The sequence below is a fragment of the Malaclemys terrapin genome, chromosome 1, assembly GCF_027887155.1.
Source record: "Malaclemys terrapin pileata isolate rMalTer1 chromosome 1, rMalTer1.hap1, whole genome shotgun sequence".
In the NCBI taxonomy this organism is placed as follows: domain Eukaryota; kingdom Metazoa; phylum Chordata; order Testudines; family Emydidae; genus Malaclemys; species Malaclemys terrapin.
In genome coordinates this window covers 300,820,862-300,839,564 of record NC_071505.1, presented here as the reverse complement: position 1 = coordinate 300,839,564, position 18,703 = coordinate 300,820,862, and the positions used below count along the sequence as shown (strand labels likewise).

At 47.6% G+C, this 18,703-nt stretch overlaps 1 long non-coding RNA gene across 1 annotated transcript in view; it reads right to left on the bottom strand.

The window, feature by feature from the left end:
• LOC128829858 (uncharacterized) overlaps positions 1–17,729 on the bottom strand; it is a 34,331-nt gene extending 16,602 nt beyond the window's left edge. Inside the window, exon 1 of the long non-coding RNA XR_008443495.1 lies at positions 17,598–17,729. This is a non-coding gene — a long non-coding RNA (uncharacterized LOC128829858). The remainder of the gene's footprint in view (positions 1–17,597) is intronic.
• Positions 17,730–18,703: the final 974 nt, after the last annotated feature.

Sequence of the window (18,703 nt, the reverse complement as noted above, 5' to 3'; positions counted from 1 at the left end):
CTCCTCCCAGTTTAGTGTCATCTGCAAACTTGCTAAGGGTGCAATCCATGCCATCCTCCAGATCATTAATGAAGATATTGAACAAAACCGGCCTCAGGACCAACCCTTGGGGCACTCCGCTTGATACTGGCTGCCAACTAGACATGGAGCCATTGATCACTACCCATTGAGCCCGATGACCTAGCCAGCTTTCTATCCACCTTATAGTCCATTCATCCAGCCCATACTTCTTTAACATGTGGGAGACCGTATCAAAAGCTTTGCTAAAGTCAAGGAATAACACATACACTACTTTCCCCTCATCCAGAGACCCAGTTATCTCCTCATCCTATTGGGAACCAGGAAGTACACAGGATCTGCCCGCCCACTGCTGAAGGACTCCCCCCAGCCCAAGGGGAGGATCCACAGGGCCTGGAAACCAAATAATTCTGGGGGACAACTAATGAGATAACAGGGACAGGAGTGAGGTCAAAGGGTCAAATGAAGGGAACCTGACAGGGACACTGAGCAGAGAACTCCGGACAGCACCCACTGCTCCTCGAAGACATCAAGGGAGCCAGCAGATGCTGCCCAGAGGAACTTTGCCCGGATGCGTGAGCAGACGGAGGATTGGAAATAGGACCCACAGTCACAGGAGACCCCATCAGCCAACCTTCTCTCCCTGGTTTTATAGATGGCTATTTTAGCCAGGGCCAGGAGGAGGTTGACCAGGGCTTTTTGGGGCCATGGATGGGGAGTGCATAGATAAAGAGGTGAGGGGAAAAGTGCGGCCAGAAGCGTAACAAAATATTTGTGAGGAGCTGGAATAGGGGCTGCAACCTGGCGCACTCCAAGTAAATGTGTGCCAGGGTCTCCCTCACGCCGCAAAAGGGGCAGGTGTCTGGGACAGGGGTAAACCACGCCAAGTACATGCCCGTGCTCGTGCCCCGTGAAGGAGCCGCCAACTGATATCCCTGGTGGGCCTCGGGACCAGGGCAGAGTATAGGCTGGCCCACCGGGGCTCCTCAGCCTCTGGAGGTGGCAGGAGGTCCTGCTACTTTGTGTCGGGGCGGGACATGAGGGTGAGGAAGTGAAGGGTGTGGAGCACGAGCATGTATAGATGTTTCCTTGGCGTGGTCTGGAAACGAACTGGCTGCAAGTCGTGCAGCCAGCTCATGGTGGAGGGGCGGGGGGGCCAGTTGGGTCCATGGGGCAGGGGCCTGATGAAAAGGTCCAGAGGGCCTGGGGTGGAGGGTGGACGGGGTGTGCCTTCTTGCAGGACCCGGTTGAGGTACGCCCGAGCAGCGGGCGGTAAAGCGGCCCTCACCTCCTGAAGTACGTGCTGGGGAGTACGAGGCCTGGAGAGCCCCATGCGTTGAATGAGCACCAGGGGATCCAGCCAGTCTCCCCAGTCGTAGTCCAGGAGGTCTCCAACCCTGATAACTTCTGCCAGGACCAACCTCTGGCGCACCGAGGGGGACTCCGCCACCTGCACATGGAGCTGAGGGTTGTATAGCAGGGGCTCCACGAGGAGATCTGCCCCCTCCGTGGCTGCCACGGACCTGGTCGCTGAGAACAGCTTCCAGGTCCGGAGGAGGTCCTGGTAGAAGACTCACAGTCCAGAGAGAAGACTGGCTACCGGTCGTATCGGAGCCCTCGGAAGGAGCACGGGAAGGCATGCGCCAGTACTTTCCATGCTGGACTACCTGCACCATAAAGGAGCCTCTGCAGGGCCTGGAGGTGGAAGACATGGACCTGAGTGTGTAGGCACTTCAAGCCCTGCCCTCCCTCCTCCAGGGGCACGTGGAGGACCTCTGCAGAGACCTAGTGCAGTCTTGGCCAGAAGAACTCCAGAATCACCATCCGGAGGTGGACCAAGAAGCCTGGGGCAGGACCAGGGTGTTGAGCCAGTACCACAGCATGGGCAGGACTAGTTGACTGAGCACCAGGGCCCTCCCTCAGAGGGAGAGGCACCGGAGTAGTCCTGTCCATTTCCGGAGCTGCTCCGTCACCCTGCCTGCTAAACCGTACCAGTTCTCCGGTGGAGAGGGATGCATGGCAGAAAGGTAAATGCTGACAGGGTAGCAGACCCGCGCTCCACCGGATGGCCTGAAGGGCGGGTGGGAGGGAGCTCTCCTGCCACTGTCCCCGACCACCAGGCCAGAGCTCTTGACCCAGTTGACCCAGGAAGAGGAGGCTGCCGAGTAGATGGCCTGGCAAGCCTCCATCCCCCCCAAGTTGCCCGGGTCCTGGACCACGAGGAGCACATCATTGGCGTATGTTGACAGGACCAGCCGCAGCTCCGGCCCTCACAGCACTAACCCTGTCGACCTCCTGAGGAGGAGGCAGAAGAAGAGCTCGATCACCAGAGTGTACAGCTGGCCCGAGAGGGGGCACCCCTGCTGTACTCCTCGCCCGAAGCCCTCCAGTTGAACCTGACCAGACACTCTGCAGAGGCGTACAGCACCTGGAGAAAGCCCACAAACTGGGGTCTGAAGCCAAATGCTCGCAGAGTGCTCAGGAGATACCCGTGGTCCACCCTGTCAAATGCCTTCTCCTGATCCAGGGACAGGAGGGCGAACAACAGACCATCCCTACATCCGAGATCCAGAAGGTCCCGGACCAGATACAAGTTATCAAATATGTTGCGGCCCGGGACGATGTAGGTCTGGTCTGGGTGGACCACATCTGCCAGCATATATCCAAGCCACAGCGAGATGGCCTTTGCTACGATTTTGTAGTCCGTGCTGAGGAGTGAGATGGGAACGCCAATTCCATAAGTCACAGAGGTCCCCCTTCTTCGGCAATAAGGCGAGCATGCCTTGCCTGCATGAAAGAGGGTGGACTCTGCTCTGCAAGGACCCAGCCCAGACGGTGACTAGGTCTGGGCTGAGGACATCCCAGAACACGTGGTAGAACTCCACAGTCAGCCCGTCCATGCCTGGAGATTTATTGGTGGGCATGCAGTGGAGGGCTTCCGAGAACTCGGCCAAGTGAGAAGCAGCTCTAGCCAGTCTTGGTCTCCCGCGCTGACCATCAGGAGTCCATCCCAGAGCACTCTGCAAGCATTAGGATCGGACAGATCTGGGGAGAAAAGTCCTGCATAGAAGGTCCTGGCCCTCCCGCACATTTCCACTGGATCTGTGAGGGGGGTGCCATCCTCCGCCAGGAGGCAGGTGACATGCTTCTTGTCCCCCCTCCTTTTCTCCAGGGCATAGAAGAAGCAGGAGCCATGATCCATCTCTTGAAGGAGGCAAATGCGGGATCGAACAAAGGCGCCCTGGGCCCGATGGTCCTCAAGGGCCGGGAGCTCCTTCTGCTTCTCCCGGCACGCTCTGCAGAGGGATGGATCCTGGGGGCTGGTGGCCAGATGCTTCTCCAGCTCTAAGACCTCCTGTTCCAACTGCTCTATCGCCACATCCCTCTGCCGGCTGACGCCCTGGGTGTAGTCACGGCAGAAGAGCCGGGCGTGCACCTTCGCCATGTCCCACCACCGCCGCGCCGAGGGAAAGGTGTGCCTCTGCCCTCTCCAGGCCAGCCAGAACTCCCGGAAGGACACCACGAAGCCCAGATCCTCCAACGAGCTGTTGTTGAAATGCCAATATGCCAGCCCTGCCCTCTCCACACAAAGAGAGGCCGTCACAGTGGCTAGATGGTGATCAGAAAACGGGGCTGGCCGCATCCTGGAGGAGTGGGCCCGTGAAAGGTGGAAGCGTGACAGATATATATGATCCAACCGGGAGTGGTGCGACTGATGGGCCTCCACCTGGACAAAGGTAAACTTCAAGATGTCGTCCTGGTGGTGGTCGCACTAGACATCCACCAGGGAGTGACTGTTGGACGTCCTCCGGGAGATCGTCTGCGGCGGCTGGGCACTGCTCAGTCCCAGAGCAGTCCCGCTCCTCGAGGGTGGTGTTAAAGTCCCTGCCCAGGACCAGGCATTCACGAGGATCCAAGGAGCCGAGGAAGGTGGACGTCTGCTGATAAAAGTGTAGCTGCTCCAGGCCCGATGTCGGGGCATAATCGTTGATGAGATTGAACACTAGCCCCTCCATGCGGACCCAGAGGTGCAGCAGGCAGCCCGGCACAGCTTCGGCGACCCCCAGCACCTCGGGCCATAGGTCGGGGGAGAACAGAGTCGCCACTCCAGCCATACAAACTGTGAAGTGGCTAAAGTAGACCCTGTCCCCCCAATCCAGCCGCCAGCTGTCTTCAGCAGCCGGATCCATGTGGGTCTCCTGCAGGAAAAGCACAGAGTACCCCCCGTCTTGAAGGAAGGAGAGCACCTGGCACCTGCGGAGACCCATCCTACAGCCCCAGGTGTTCAATGTTGCGAAGATGACTGGTGCCATGAGGCAGGCTCGGGTGGGGGGATCCTCGTCGGCAGAGACGCTCACTGCCCCCAGTGGGCCACGCAGAAAACCGTGTGGCCGAGGAGCTGGGTAGTGAAGACACCCTCAAGCCACTGGAAAGGGAGCCTTAAGGTAAGGGTGAAGAAGGTGTTGAGAGAGGGAAAGCGGGAGAGCTGTGGGGAAGTAGTTCAGGGAAATGTAGCAACTCTGGCAGTGAAAGGTCGGCTGCCAACAGCTGCTGCCATTAGGGTCCCTGGGCTGGAACCTGGAGTAGAGGGTGGGCCTGGGTTCCCCCCAACCTGCCACTACAGAAGCACCTCTGGGGAGGGGAAGACAGGCCCCTGTCAGGACAGGAGGCTAAACTGTTTGGGAACAAGCTCGTAGGGACAACTGAGACTGTGGGAGTTCTCTCACCAACCTGCTTGCTGGCTTATGATGAAAAGGGCTCTGTAGACTGTAACCCTGGCCCTAGAGAGAGAAGGGCTATGTGGAGGGTCACAGTGAGCCTATGAGGCTAGCATAAACAGCCTGGAAGCATGGGACCCATGGGGACAAGGTTGGAGCTCTGCCACAATAATTGAAAATAAATATAAAGTGAGCACTGTACACTTTGTATTCTGTGTTGTAATTGAAATTAATATATTTGAAAATGTAGAAAACACCCAAAATATTTAGATAAATGATATTCTATTATTGTTTAACAGTGTGATTCATTTTTTTAATTGTTTGACAGCCCATATATTTTACCAAAACAGTGTGTTTTGGTTGAAGTGCTTGGGAAATCTCAACTCAGTTTACAAAGGCTTGTGTATGTCCTCTCCACATTGAGGGAGGGACAGACTGGTTAATAAATTTACACTGATCAGGCTTCGGACCAGGGCAAGTTGATACAGCTCTGGGATGCAAGGCAAGGGAACTGGGGGGAATTGGCTGGTGCCTTTCTCTGCGAGACTTATGAGTGGGTCTGGGAGCATTCATGCAATCCAGCTGGGTGTGGGGCTCCACATGCTGTTGTGCTGAGTGATAGCAGGGCCTGGAGGGGTTTGCTGCTTGTCACTAGCAAAACATTGTGAGAGACAGTTTAGGCTTGAGAGTTAAGAGGGTACCCTAATCCAGGTTGTACCCTGGGGTTCCTGTCACAGTATCTTGTTGCCAACATTTCACATGAAGGCATTAATCCACCTCCCCAACTCCTTTCATAGCTAACTAGGGGATTTCAGAACTCATGCTGGGAAGTTCAAAATGAATCCAACACCAACCCCCTGAGCTGTATGTTAAATTCAGTAAACATGAACGAGAGGACTTTGAAAACATTTTTGCAACTAAATTCTGTCCCTGGGAAATGCTAAGAGCCACAATACATCTCCTTATCAAACAGTTTTCTGAAGCATTAAGTCAAAGTCTCTACAGGTTTTGTGATCAGTTAGGATACACTACCTATTGACAGAGAGAGCAGTATTTCTGTGCAGCTCTTAGAATGAACAATGTGGAGAGAAAGAAATGATTTTCTCTTCAAATAGCACCTGCTTTTCCTGTACTCTTTCACTTTCAGTTTTCATAGATTCCTAAATTTCATGGCCAGAAGAAAACATTGTGATTATCCAGTCTGACATCCCATATAACACAGGCTATAGAACTTTCCCAAAATAATTCCTAGAACACGTCTCTTATAAAAACAGCCAGTTTTGATTTACAAATTGTCAGGGATGGAGAATCCACCACAACCCATAGTAAATTGTTTAGTGGTTAATTACCCTCACTGTTAAAAATTTCCAGTCTGAATTGTTGTAGCTTCAACTTCTAGCCATTGGAGTATGTTGTACTTTTGTCTGAAAGACTGAAGAGCCCATTATCAAATAGTTGTTCCCCATAAAGGTACTTATAGACACTAATCAAGTCACCCTTATATTCTACTTGTTATGCTAAGTAGATTGAGCTCTTATAAGGCATGTTTTCTAATCATTTAATCATTTTCATGGCTGTTCTCTATACCCCCCCCCCCCCCCCCGCAATGTTTCCAAGATCCTTCATCTATTGTGGACACCAGAACTGGACCCAGTATTCTAGTAGCAGTTGTACTAGTCTAAAATACAGAGATTCCCCTGTTTATGCATCCAAGGCTCAGATTAGCCCTTTTGGTCACAGCAACAAACACAGGGAGCTCATGTTCAGCTGATTATCCACCATGACTCCCAAATCTTTTTCAGAGTCACTGCTTTCCAGGATCGAGTCACCCATCTTGTAAAGATTGTTTAGTCTTTATTCCTAGATGAATATATTAACATTTAGCCATATTAAAATATATATTGTTTGCCTGAGCTCAGATTACCGAGCAATCCAGATCACTCTGTAGTAGTGACCTGTCGTTTTCATTGTTTATCACCCCTCCAATTTTTGTGTCATCTGCAAACTTTTCCAGTGATTTTGTTTTCTTCCAGATCATTGGTAAAAAAAAAATTAAATCACATGGGGCAAGGAACTGCTCTCTGTGGGACTCAACGAGAAACACACCTGCGTGCTAATGGTTCCCTTTTGAGATCTATAAAGTTATCCAGCTTTTAGTTCATTTAATGTGCACTATATTAATCTTATATTATCTTGTTTTCTTAATTAAAAATGGCATGTGATATGACATAAAATGCCTTACTGAAGTCTAAATATATTCTATCAACACTATTACCTTTATCAACCAAACTTGTAATCTTATAAAAATATAAAGTTAGTTTGACATGATCTATTTTCCACAAACCCATATTAATTGGCATAAATTACATTACCCTCTTTTAATTTCTTTATTTGAGTTCTGTATCAGCTGCTCCATTACTCTGCCTGAGATGAAGTCACACCGACAGGCCTATAATTACCCAGATCATCCCATTTAGCCTTTTAAAATATATCAGCAGTTGCTTCTTCTGGAACTTCCCTGGTTTTCTAAGAATTATTCTGAAATCACCAGTAAGGGTCTAGCAAGGTCCTCAATCAGCTCTTTTAAAACTCTTGGATGCAAGTTATCTGGACCTGATTATTCAAAATATCTAACTTCAATAGCTGCTGTTTAATATCCTCCTGAAATGCTAGTAGAATGGAAAGTGTTACATATGATATGACTACATCTGTTTTTTTCCACAAATACAGAACAGAAATATTTATTGAACACTGCCTTTTGTGCATTATTACTGATAATTCTACCATTTTTGTCTAATAATGGATCTATACCATTGTTAGGATTCTTTTTGTTCCTAATATACTTAAGGACAATGAGGAGCTTTGTAGTTCTGCTGGCCATAGATTTCTCCTTATGTCCTTTTGCTTCCCTTATGGCTTTACTGCAGTTCCTACATTCTGATTTATATTGATTATTATCAACTTCCCAGGGCCACCCTTATGGAAAATGGTCCCTGGGTGAGGCTGGAGGTGGAGCGGGGTTGGGGGCTGGAGCTTGTCTGGGGGCAGAGCAGAGGTGCAGGTGGAGCAGGGAATGGGGGTGCACTGCGGCTGTGTGCTGAACAGGCCTGGGCAATGGAGCCTGTAAGGGGCAGTGGAGGGAGTTATTGTAACACCCTCTTGACAGTATCCCAACCCCACCCAACCACAACACCCTAGATAGTCACTCATGTCGACCACCCCTAGGGCCAGCCTTGCATCTTCCCCTTTTCCCCCTTAGTTTTTATATAGATATAGATATATAAATAATTATTTTAAAAGTGTTATAGCTACCTTCTCTTACCCTGTAAATCAAGGCAGTTTACCCAATATGTCCTCCTTCCCCAATTACGACTTTTTGGGTTTCTAATGAAGTGTTCTTAAACAATTCCCAGTTGTCTTTCACATTTTTCTGATTAAACTTTTCCACCCAGCTGATTTGTCTCATAATTGCTTACAACTTTTTGAAATTGGCCCTTTTAAAGTCATGATCACTTGTACCTAAAGCAGGGCCGGCCCCAGCGAAGGAAGCTGGTGCCTGGGGCGGCCAATAGAAAGGGGCGGCACTCCGTCCGTGATTGGGGCTGCACATCCGGGTCTTCGGCGACGGGCCCTTCACTCCCCTTCTTCTTCGGCGGCACTTCGGCGGCAGCTCAATGGTTTTTTTTTTTTTTCTCTTCACCGCTTGGGGAGGCAAAAAAGCTGGAGCCGGCCCTGACCTAAAGTTTTTTAGTTCTGTGATCAGTTCCTCTTTGTCAAGATGAGGTTTAATATAGGATTCTCCCTAGGTCTAATATAGAATTTATACTGTCCCTCAATGATAGGTGTCTTAATACTTCATGGAACTTTGGGAAAAAAATCCACACAAACAAAAATACAGCATGGCACTCAGATTTTCATCAAAGTGAGGGATGAGGAGAAAATCTAGGAAGAGACGCTAGTACACTGGAGGATGAAGTTGGGGAAGCAAATTGCTTGCTGTTGGCAGCTATGGAATGCCTCTGGCCAGGAGAGTGGAAACAATTTACCTGTGAAATTTGTCAGCTCCTTCTGTTCTCCTAGGACATATATATTTGCTAGAATCATAACTGTTTATGACTTTATTTTTCCACCACTTTGCTAACATATTTTGTGGTAAAAATCAAATTCTGCAGAAGAGGTCAAGCCAGCAGTACTTCAGTGCATCACAAGTTAATAGAGGCCTCAGAGAACAATAGCATCCAGTACATGCTGAGCAGAATCAATAAAGAAATCACTTATGGAAATTATGGTGGTCAGACTGGCTCTTTCAGAAAGACTGAAAGGAAGGCTAGCGAGTTGACTGTAGTTTTATTTTTATGTCAATTTAATATCATTTAAAGCAGACAAAGCCATGTCACAAATATATTTGTCAACACGTTCTGTGAGAACATGTATCAAACTGATTATCAAAGGGCTAATTGCCCCATCTCCCGGGATGAAGCCAGGTAGATCCCAACCCAGGGGTTAGAAGCTGGAAGTGCATAGATGCTGCAACTAGAGGTGCTGCAGCACCCCCTGGCTTGAAGTGGTTTCCGTTATATACAGGCTTTACAGACTGGTTCAGTGGCTCTCCGCATCCCCACTATAAAAGTTGTTCCAGCACCCCTGTGGAAGTGCTATCTCTGTGTCATCACTCTCACATTTTCCCCCAGGAATCCTCTACATGGGGTTAGGGACCTTCATGCAGGAAGGAGGCAGAAGGTTAAATACTGAGAGTGATTTTTGAAGTCCCACTATATTGAGGAACCACCCTTGAGAAGGACTTATTGTGTTAATTTGATGGAATATAGAAGATTAAAGATCTAAGGTGTTGGACAGTTTCCAGGTCATATTAACATTAAACCATTTTAAACAAGGTTTGGTATACAGAGATCTCAGCTTGCTTAATAACATGGCAACCACACCGTTAAATAGCCTTTTATGTAAGATACAGAAAATGGAAAAAAAATAAAGCTTTTGAAATATGAAGTCTTAAAGACTTTTATTTTAACATTCCTTTTTCCCTTTAGCTGGAGAGTCTTTAAAGGACTTCTTTGACAGTCTCAGGTGGTATCAAAGGTATAATAACCAGGGCTGCTGGGGGGGGGGTCAAGTGGGGCAATTTGCCCCGGGCCCCGCAGGGGCCCCATGAGCCCTGGCCCGGCGGCGGTCCGGATCTTCAGCGGGATTTCGGCGGCAGGGGGGGCCCTTCAGTTGCTCCGTGTCTTCAGCGAAACTGAAGGACCCCCACCACCGAAATGCCACCGAAGACCCGGGCCGCCGCCAAGTGAGTACAAGTGCTGCAGCTCCCTCGCTTTCCCCAGGCCCTCTGAATCCTCTGGGCGGCACTGATAATAACTGTCCTTTCTGGAGAAAAGAAGAAATTAGTTGAAATGGATGGGAGACATGGCTGTTGCTTTTGTTAAAATGCAACCCCATTTCATAGAAGGCAAAACAAGACAAACACACAAGAGGGGAGAGGTGCGATTAGCAAAAGATAGAAAATGCAGCTTCTGCCTCTGGTGTTTACTTTCATTTTCAGCCTCACTATTGGAAAAATAGGCATAGCACACAGTGTTATCAGCTACTTCACTATCTGGCTAACTTGTACCAGCATTGGGCTGTTTAAGGCATTGCTTTTAGCTGCCTCTTTGTGGTCAAAGGCTTACAATGGTGTAGCAAAATATACAGTCTTGGTCAGCTTAGCCAGACTCTTATTAGAGAGAAAGGATAGGAAAGAGAAGAAATAAGGTGGAGAAGGAAAAGGACACAGTGCTGTGTGTGAGACAGTTACATATCCCAAGTGGTATTTGGGAGTCAGCCAAATCCAGTGGAAGTGGTGATGTCATCTGGCTACCTCTCTTAACCTGGTCTGGTCAGGACATCTCTTGGTATGAGGACGATGAAGGCCTAATGGTATTACAGTGGATCCCAGGTCCCAAGAAACAGCAGAGGTTTCAGTCATGATGGTGAAGCTTGCTTCTTTACCTTTTCTCAGTCAATTGTCCCCCTTCGCTTCTGCTCTGCCAATTTTCCTTTCAGTCTTCTTTTAAGGACCCCAAAATGGAATTATGGGTGGAATAGTCCATCCTCATTATTTTGTCTGACAGAGGGATGGATCACTTGATGATTACCAGTACTGTTAATTCCCTCTGGGGCACCTGGCATTGGCCACTGTCAGAAGACAAGATACTGGGCTAGATGGACCTTTGGTCTGACCCAGTATGGCCTTTCTTATGTTCTGATGTCCACCAATAGGCCTAATTTCTGACATACCAACTTCGGTTCATTGATTTCTGGTCTCATACTGTTCTTCTTTACCAGACATGATCTCAACAGTCCTTGAATTACATCAGTAGGCCTTTTTGTTTGGACAAATTCAGTCTTTTTATTTTTTCATTTTTTTGCATTTTTTCCTATCAACATTTGTTATTATAGGTTATTGTGACACTTTATGAACTTTCTCTCACTTTTCACAGTTGAACTCACTATTAGGGTAAATTTGTAGGCCCGATCACCACAATAGGCTGCAGGGGTGATAACAGACTAGAAAATGAGAGGAGACTGGGAAGGCATAGGGCCTCTGTGAGGATAGCCTGGCTTCCAGCAGGTCTCAGATTTTGGTGACTGAACTACTTGCTCAATCTGTTGGGGGTGCATGGAAATGCTGTTCCAGAGCTGCTAATCCACTGGGAACTAACTGTTAGGAAACCCTTGTGAAAATAGTGTACAAAAAGACATACTATGACAAAATCCCCAGGGAATTAATGGGTTAATAACCAGCACAGGCATGGATTAAGACTATACTGGACCTGGATCTGACACAACTTTTCCTGCACCTCCCACTCAGATGGTGCGTGCTGTGTCTTCTGGCCATGCTGGCTTAACATTACTTAAGGGTATATCTACACTACCCGCCAGATCGGCAGGCAGCGATCGATCCAGCAGGGATTGATTTATCGCGTCTAGTCTAGACACGATAAATCGACCCCTGAGCACTCTTCCGTTGACTCCTGTACTCCAGTGCCACGAGAAGCGCAGGCAGAGTTGACGGGGGAGTGGCAGCAGTCGACTCACCGTGGTGAAGATGCCACAGTAAGTCAATCTAAGTACATCAACTTCAGCTACGTTATTCACGTAACTGAAGTTGCATAACTTAGATCAATTCTCCCCCCCCCCCCCAGTGGATACCAGGGCTAAATCACAGCCGCTCACTTCCCTTATGCTGCGACTTGATGGAAGCAGATTCATCTGAGTCTCCTCCTATGAGCTGCACTGGTAGAAGGTGGGCAGCTAGCAGCAAAAAGGCTTGTGCTATGCTGCTTGCTTCTCACTCGGTCACTGCCGCAGCTGAATTCCCTTTGGCTGCTGGGTCCCGGGCCAAATGATGACTTAATTTGTTTACAAGAACCTTTAAGAGAGAGGAAAAAGTGATACAATACCAAACTTCCTCTGATTAAGGGCACCAGAATGTAAAATATAATACTCCACTGGAAACCAGTGTAGTTGGAAACAGATATGGTTGAATCAGTTCAAGTAAAATAAAAGCCAGCCTGAATTTTCCCTCTAATTCAAACCAAGCCAAAGTCGCAACTTTTTTTGTGAGAAAGTTAGGTTCACTTTTTCTGTTGATGTTTGGGTCGCTGTGGGCTGGATGCACAAAAGGAGTTAAGCACCTGCGTCTCAGTTTCAGGATCCACCATGATGCGCAAACTCCCACTGAACCCTGTAGGTGCCTTAGCTTACTTGACACCTAACCTTTTCAGTAAAAATTCCCCCAGTGTCTGTATTTTTGCTGCTGCCAAATTCAAACCTATTCCAGACATATATATATATATATATATATCGTATGAAGAGAACAGAAAGCAGCTAAAAAGCAAACAAGAGCCTGGCAGTATTGGACTGTGGTATACAGTGAGCTATGAGGTTATAGATGCAAGACAGTTGGGATTTGGAGATTTACAAAAAAACCCCAAAATCATAGCAATGGTAAAAGGCATGCTTAAGAGTACAGCTGTTAGAAAACTGACAAAACTGTAATAAAGAATTGCATTTTGGCTAAACATAAGTTTAGTTTCAGTGTTGAGGGAGAGGGGTTGGACAAAAATCCCCAAAATTCTACAAGAAGCATACACAAAAAATGAAGATTTTTCATTATCGTCAACATTTTCAGTAGGAAATAAAATACATTTTTCAAGAAAGTTCTACTTAATAGTGTTCAGGAATGTCTCTTTAGTTTTTCATCCTGAAGCATGCACTCTCTACTTTAAAAATGACTGGTCTGTGCCTGATGGTTTAGAGAAAACTGAAACAGCTAGATATTTGCTGTGTGAACATCATAGAGGAAGCATGTGAATTAGAGTCCTCCTTATCAAATGAAGAGGTTGCTGTTAGCTAGTCATCAGATTTGAAAATACCTAAGCTCCCTGAAACTGGAAGTTCAAATGCTGGCAGGAACCTTTCAACCATCCAACGTAGATATACTGAGAACCATGTTTACAAGTGCAAGGCTTTTAGAAGACATCTTAAAAACCCATAGGTCCTCACTGCTGTGAGCATGGAAGGGTAAAATTTTGCCCTAGTGTCCTTGGTCAAGAGACATCTTCTCCCTCTTCCACTATGCTGGGTGCTAGTGATCTGCCTGCCTGTCCCTCTAGAGGTAGTTTTCATGTCTGTATATAGTTTTGAAGCACTTTGGGGTGACAGGTCAGGCTAGTAAAAATTCTCCATCTTAACTGTTTTTCTATGGAAAATTCTGTTTTCAGTTAAACTTAATTTTCTCTAACACCACATTCTACAGGCCATTATCCTCTGATCCTACTGAGGATTACCTAAAGAAACTATACCATCTGCTAAAAAAAACTCCCTGACAAAGCACAGGAACAAATCTGTACAGACATGCCTAGAACCCTGACCAGGGGTATTCTATTTGCTACCCAAGATCCATAAACCTGGAAATCCTGGATGCCCCATCATCTCAGGCATTGGCACCCTAACATCAGGATTGTCTGGTTATGTGGACTCTCTCCTCAGGCCCTACGCTACCAGCACTCCCAGCTATCTTCGAGACACCACTGACTTCCTGAAGAAACTACAATCCATTGGTGATCTTCCAGAAAACACCATCCTGGCCACTATGGATGTAGAAGCCCTCTACACCAATATTCCACACAAAGATGGACTACAAGCTATCATGTCACAGCTAACCTGGTGGCTGAACTTTGTGACTTTGTCCTCACCCACAACTATTTCACATTTGGGGACAATATAACAACGCTTCCTTAGTCCTCGTCCCCTAACGCCCCTACTCTACTTGCACTACATTGATGACATCTTCATCATCTGGACCCATGGAAAAGAAGCCTTTGAGGAATTCCACCATGATTTCAACAATTTCCATCCCACCATCAACCTCAGCCTAGATCAATCTACACAAGCGGTCCATTTCCTGGACACTACTGTGCTAATAAGCAATGGTCACATAAATACCACCCTATACCGGAAACTTACTGACAGCTATACTTACCTACATGCCTCCAGCTTCCATCCAGGACACACCACACGATCCATTGTCTACAGCCAAGCTCTAAGATATAACCGCATTTGCTCCAATCTTCAGACAGACAAGCACCTACAAGATCTCTATCAAGCGTTCTTAAAACTACAATACCCACCTGCTGAAGTGAAAAAACAGATTGACAGAGCCAGACGAGTACCCAGAAGTCACCTCCTACAAGACAGGCCCAACAAAGAAAATAACAGAACACCACTAGCTGTCACCTTCAGCCCTCAACTAAAACCTCTCCAGCGCATCATCAAAGATCTACAACCTATCCTGAAAGATGATCCCTCACTCTCACAGATCTTGGGAGACAGACCTGTCCTCGCTTACAGACAACCCCCCAACCTGAAGCAAATACTCACCAGCAACCACACATCACTGAACAAAAACACTGACCCAGGAACCTATCCTTGCAACAAAGCCTGATGCCAACTCTGTCCACATATCTATTCAAGTGACATCATCATAGGACCTAATCACATCAGCCATACCATCAGGGGCTCGTTCACCTCCACATCTACCAATGTGATATATGCCATCATGTGCCAGCAATGCCCTTCTGCCATGTATATTGGCCAAACCGGACAGTCTCTACGCAAAAGAATTAATGGACACAAATCTGACATCAGGAATCATAATACTCAAAAACCAGTGGGAGAACACTTCAACCTCTCTGGTCATTCAATGACAGACTTGCGGGTGGCTATTTTACAACAGAAAAGCTTCAAAACAGACTTCAATGAGAGACTGCAGAGCTGGAATTGATATGCAAACTAGATACAATCAACTTAGGCTTGAATAAGGGCTGGGAATGGCTGAGCCATTACAAACATTGAATCTATCTCCCCTTGTAAGTAATCTCACACTTCTTATCAAACTGCCTGTACTGGGCTATCTTGATTATCACTTCAAAAGGTTTTTTTCTCTTACTTAATTGGCCTCTCAGAGTTGGTAAGACAACTCCCACCTGTTCATGCTCTGTGTGCGAGTGTGTGCGTGTATATATATATATATATATATATATATATGTATATGTATATGTTCCATTCTATGCATCCGAAGAAGTGGGCTGTAGCCCATGAAAGCTTATGCTCTGTAGTGAGCCGGTGTGGCACCCCTCCGTCTCCGATAGGACCGAGCTTCCTCCAACCCCAGCATGGGCGGAGCCACCGGGTCCAGGGCCCGTCCCTCCGAGGTCACGGCCCCGACCCAGAAGTATAAAAGCCTGCCGGCAGAGCTCAGCAAGGCCCAGACCGCCAGAGATAGCAGACGTCCCGGGCCGAGCTCCTGCTTGGGAGACAGCCGCAGGCTGCGAGCCGCCTGCTACCCCCCCGTGCCAGTCGAGCCTACCTCTCGCCAGCTACCCCGAGGAGGACTGGCCAAGCCTGCCCCGTGCCAGCTACCCCGAGAAGGACTGGCCAAGGCTGCCCCAGACCAGCTACCCTGAGGAGGAGCCAAGCCTGCCCCATGCCAGCTACCCTGGGGGAGAACTGCCAGACCGGCCCCCAAGCCCCGCACCAGAGGAACCGATGCTGCTGGACTGGCCCAAACCCGGCATCGCCAACGAGGTAGGCCCTGAGGGGGAAAACGGAAGTAGCCCGGGGGTAGCCGACCCCGGTCAGGCTGCAGAGGCCTGTGAGCTGATGTCAGTGTGTTTCGGTCAGGATACCTCACTGACCGGCAGCGGCAGTAACCGCTGCTAGGGCCCTGGGCTGGAATGCAGTGGAGTGGGTGGGCCTGCGTTCCCCCCTGCCACTCCTGCTCACGGGTGGCAGGCTTCCCCCTCACCCGACGTTCAGGTGTAGGACCCTGGGCTTACCCCAGCTGGTTGTCTGCTCAGCCCCTGCACCAGAGGGCCTGAGCTGTGACTGTTTGTGCCCTGCCCTGATCCAGGGCCTGGGCCTGCTTAAACTGCTGATTAGCGCTCAGCCCCTGCCTAAGGGCCTGAGCTCCCTGAACTGCTGGCCGCTCAGCCCCTGCATAAAGGGACCTGAGCTTTGACAGTCTGCGCTATAGTGAGCCGGTGTGGCACCCCTCAGTCTTGGAGGGTAGAGCCCTGGCGCGACCCTACTACATGCTCTAATAAATTTGTTAGTCTCTAAGGTGCCACAAGTACTGCTGTTCTTTTTGCGGATACAGACTAACACGGCTGCTACTCTGAAACCTGTCATTAATTTTTCATATAAGGTATCTGCTTTCTATGGAAAATGTTGATAATGAAGTATTTCATTTGAAAAAACAAATATTTTGATTCTTATGGTGCTTGACTTAAGCTCCCATAATGCACCATGGCTATGCAATTACCATGATGCACTGCCTCCCCTTTCCAACCATGATGCATTATGAGAGACAGTCTGAATAGGGAGGTCCAGCCTATAGAGAAGAACAGGATTATGAGGCACCCAAACTACAATTCCCATGAGGCACACACCATTTCAGAATCAAATACTCTGTGTTTGGCTGAGGTTTCAGATTTTGATTTCCCCCCCTTCACCCCAAATCTGGAAGTTTTCCATGGAACACTCCAACCCCCTCCAATTTTTCTGACCTGCTCTAATGACAGGTTTTGTATACATGTAGCATTGCCAACTTTAACTGCAGAAAACTGAACACCCTTCCTGGATCCTTCTCTGAGGCCCTGTCCCCACTCACTCCATCTCCCCTCCCTCTGTAGCTTGCTCTCCTCCACCCTCACTCACTCAAAGTATGTGTTTCAGGATACAAGGGTAAGTGTCCTTTCTGATCTATTGCTTTGTGAGGAATACCTGACTGAAGCAGTATGTGCCAACAAAACTTTTTGCAGTTTCTACAAGTGACAGAATGGGGTCCTGAAATCCCTACTTAAAATTAACACCAGTGGTGACAAACTCTCTTCTTAATTCACAGACTAACAATGGGAGGGAAAAATTTTACTCGGGTTCCTCTAATGGCCTGTGACATACATGAGGTTAGTCTAGATGATCTAAAGAGATTTTTCTTGCCTTAAACTCTATGAATCTATGGAGCAAGCAAAGATTATGACAGCATAATAATGTCCGTGACACAAAAATTTAAGCGATTGCTTCCGCTGAATACAAAAAAGCCAGCCCCCTTCTGTTTACATCTTTCCTTCCCTGGTTCTAGCCAATCGTCTTATTTCCTCCTGTGTGCTCAGCATGACTATGACTGAAATGTTCAGATATTTATGGTACTTATCCTAACAACATTCCTGTGAGGAAGGGAAATATTGTCCCTATTTCACCCTGGGGGAACTGAGGGAGAGGGTAGATTAAGTGTCTTACCCAAAGTCACTGCAGAAGTCTAGAGCTGAACTGGGAATGGAATCCAAGGCTCCAAAGTCCGATTCTAGTGCCCTAGCCAGTCCAGTCTCACAGAAAATCTGACTCCTTTTAAGGAAATAAATTGTTCTTTGGTTAGTCAGCTTCCTTTCACAATCTGCACTGGAGGAAATGAGCTCTTTTCCTGGGGATCATTCTTTTGACAGCGGTTTCTTCCTGCAGTGAAACTACTCCCAGAATCATGTCCCTCAGCCCTGCCATGTGATGCTTTAGGCAGCTGCCTATCCCATCTATGTCTAAAGTTTTCCCTGAGGATGTGACACAACTTGACAAGTTAAAGGAAATTCTTGTAGGATCAAATTCAGCCCCAGTATAAAGAGGAGCAATTCCACTAAGTTTCATCAGGGCTGAATTTAGCCCCTGCCTTTAGACTGTACTGAAAGAGTAAAATGACATGAGCTAGAGGCAGAATGTCATCCTTTATTTTGAATTTGCTAGCAAACACTTGTCACAACATTACTGACATTGATTTATGTTACTATCTTTGCTTTCAAAAAAGCACAATATGAGTGTTAAAGAAAGAAACATAAATATGTAGGAGATGACATGACAGATGGATTCAGAACTTTAGGAGACAGACTAGTCTAAGCGATGGTAACAATTATTCTCCAATTTCCTTAGAATCAGTTTATTTGCATCATGCAACCAGTCTGAAAACCTCAACTTCTTGGCTATTTTCACATTTCTCCCCCCTTCCCCCAGGCATGAAGAGACACTAGCCCATACAGTATTATGCACTTGCCCAACTTCATTGCTTTAGCTGGATCCACAAACATAGCCTAATAACAGTTTCTCTGTAATTATATTCAGATAATTTAGGGCCAGAATCTGTCACCTTTTCTCACAGGGAGTAGCACCTTACTCCAGGGACTTCAGTGAGACTGTGCATATTAAGGTACTACCCACTGCAATACTGGGTGGCAGAATCTGGCACTTGTATGAATAAATTTATATTTAGTGGTTTAAAAAAACAACCTCAGGCTGCTACTTTCTTTGCCAAGTGTTAGTTTGGAGCAAGTTCTTTTGGCAGACATATAATCCTAGTTTTA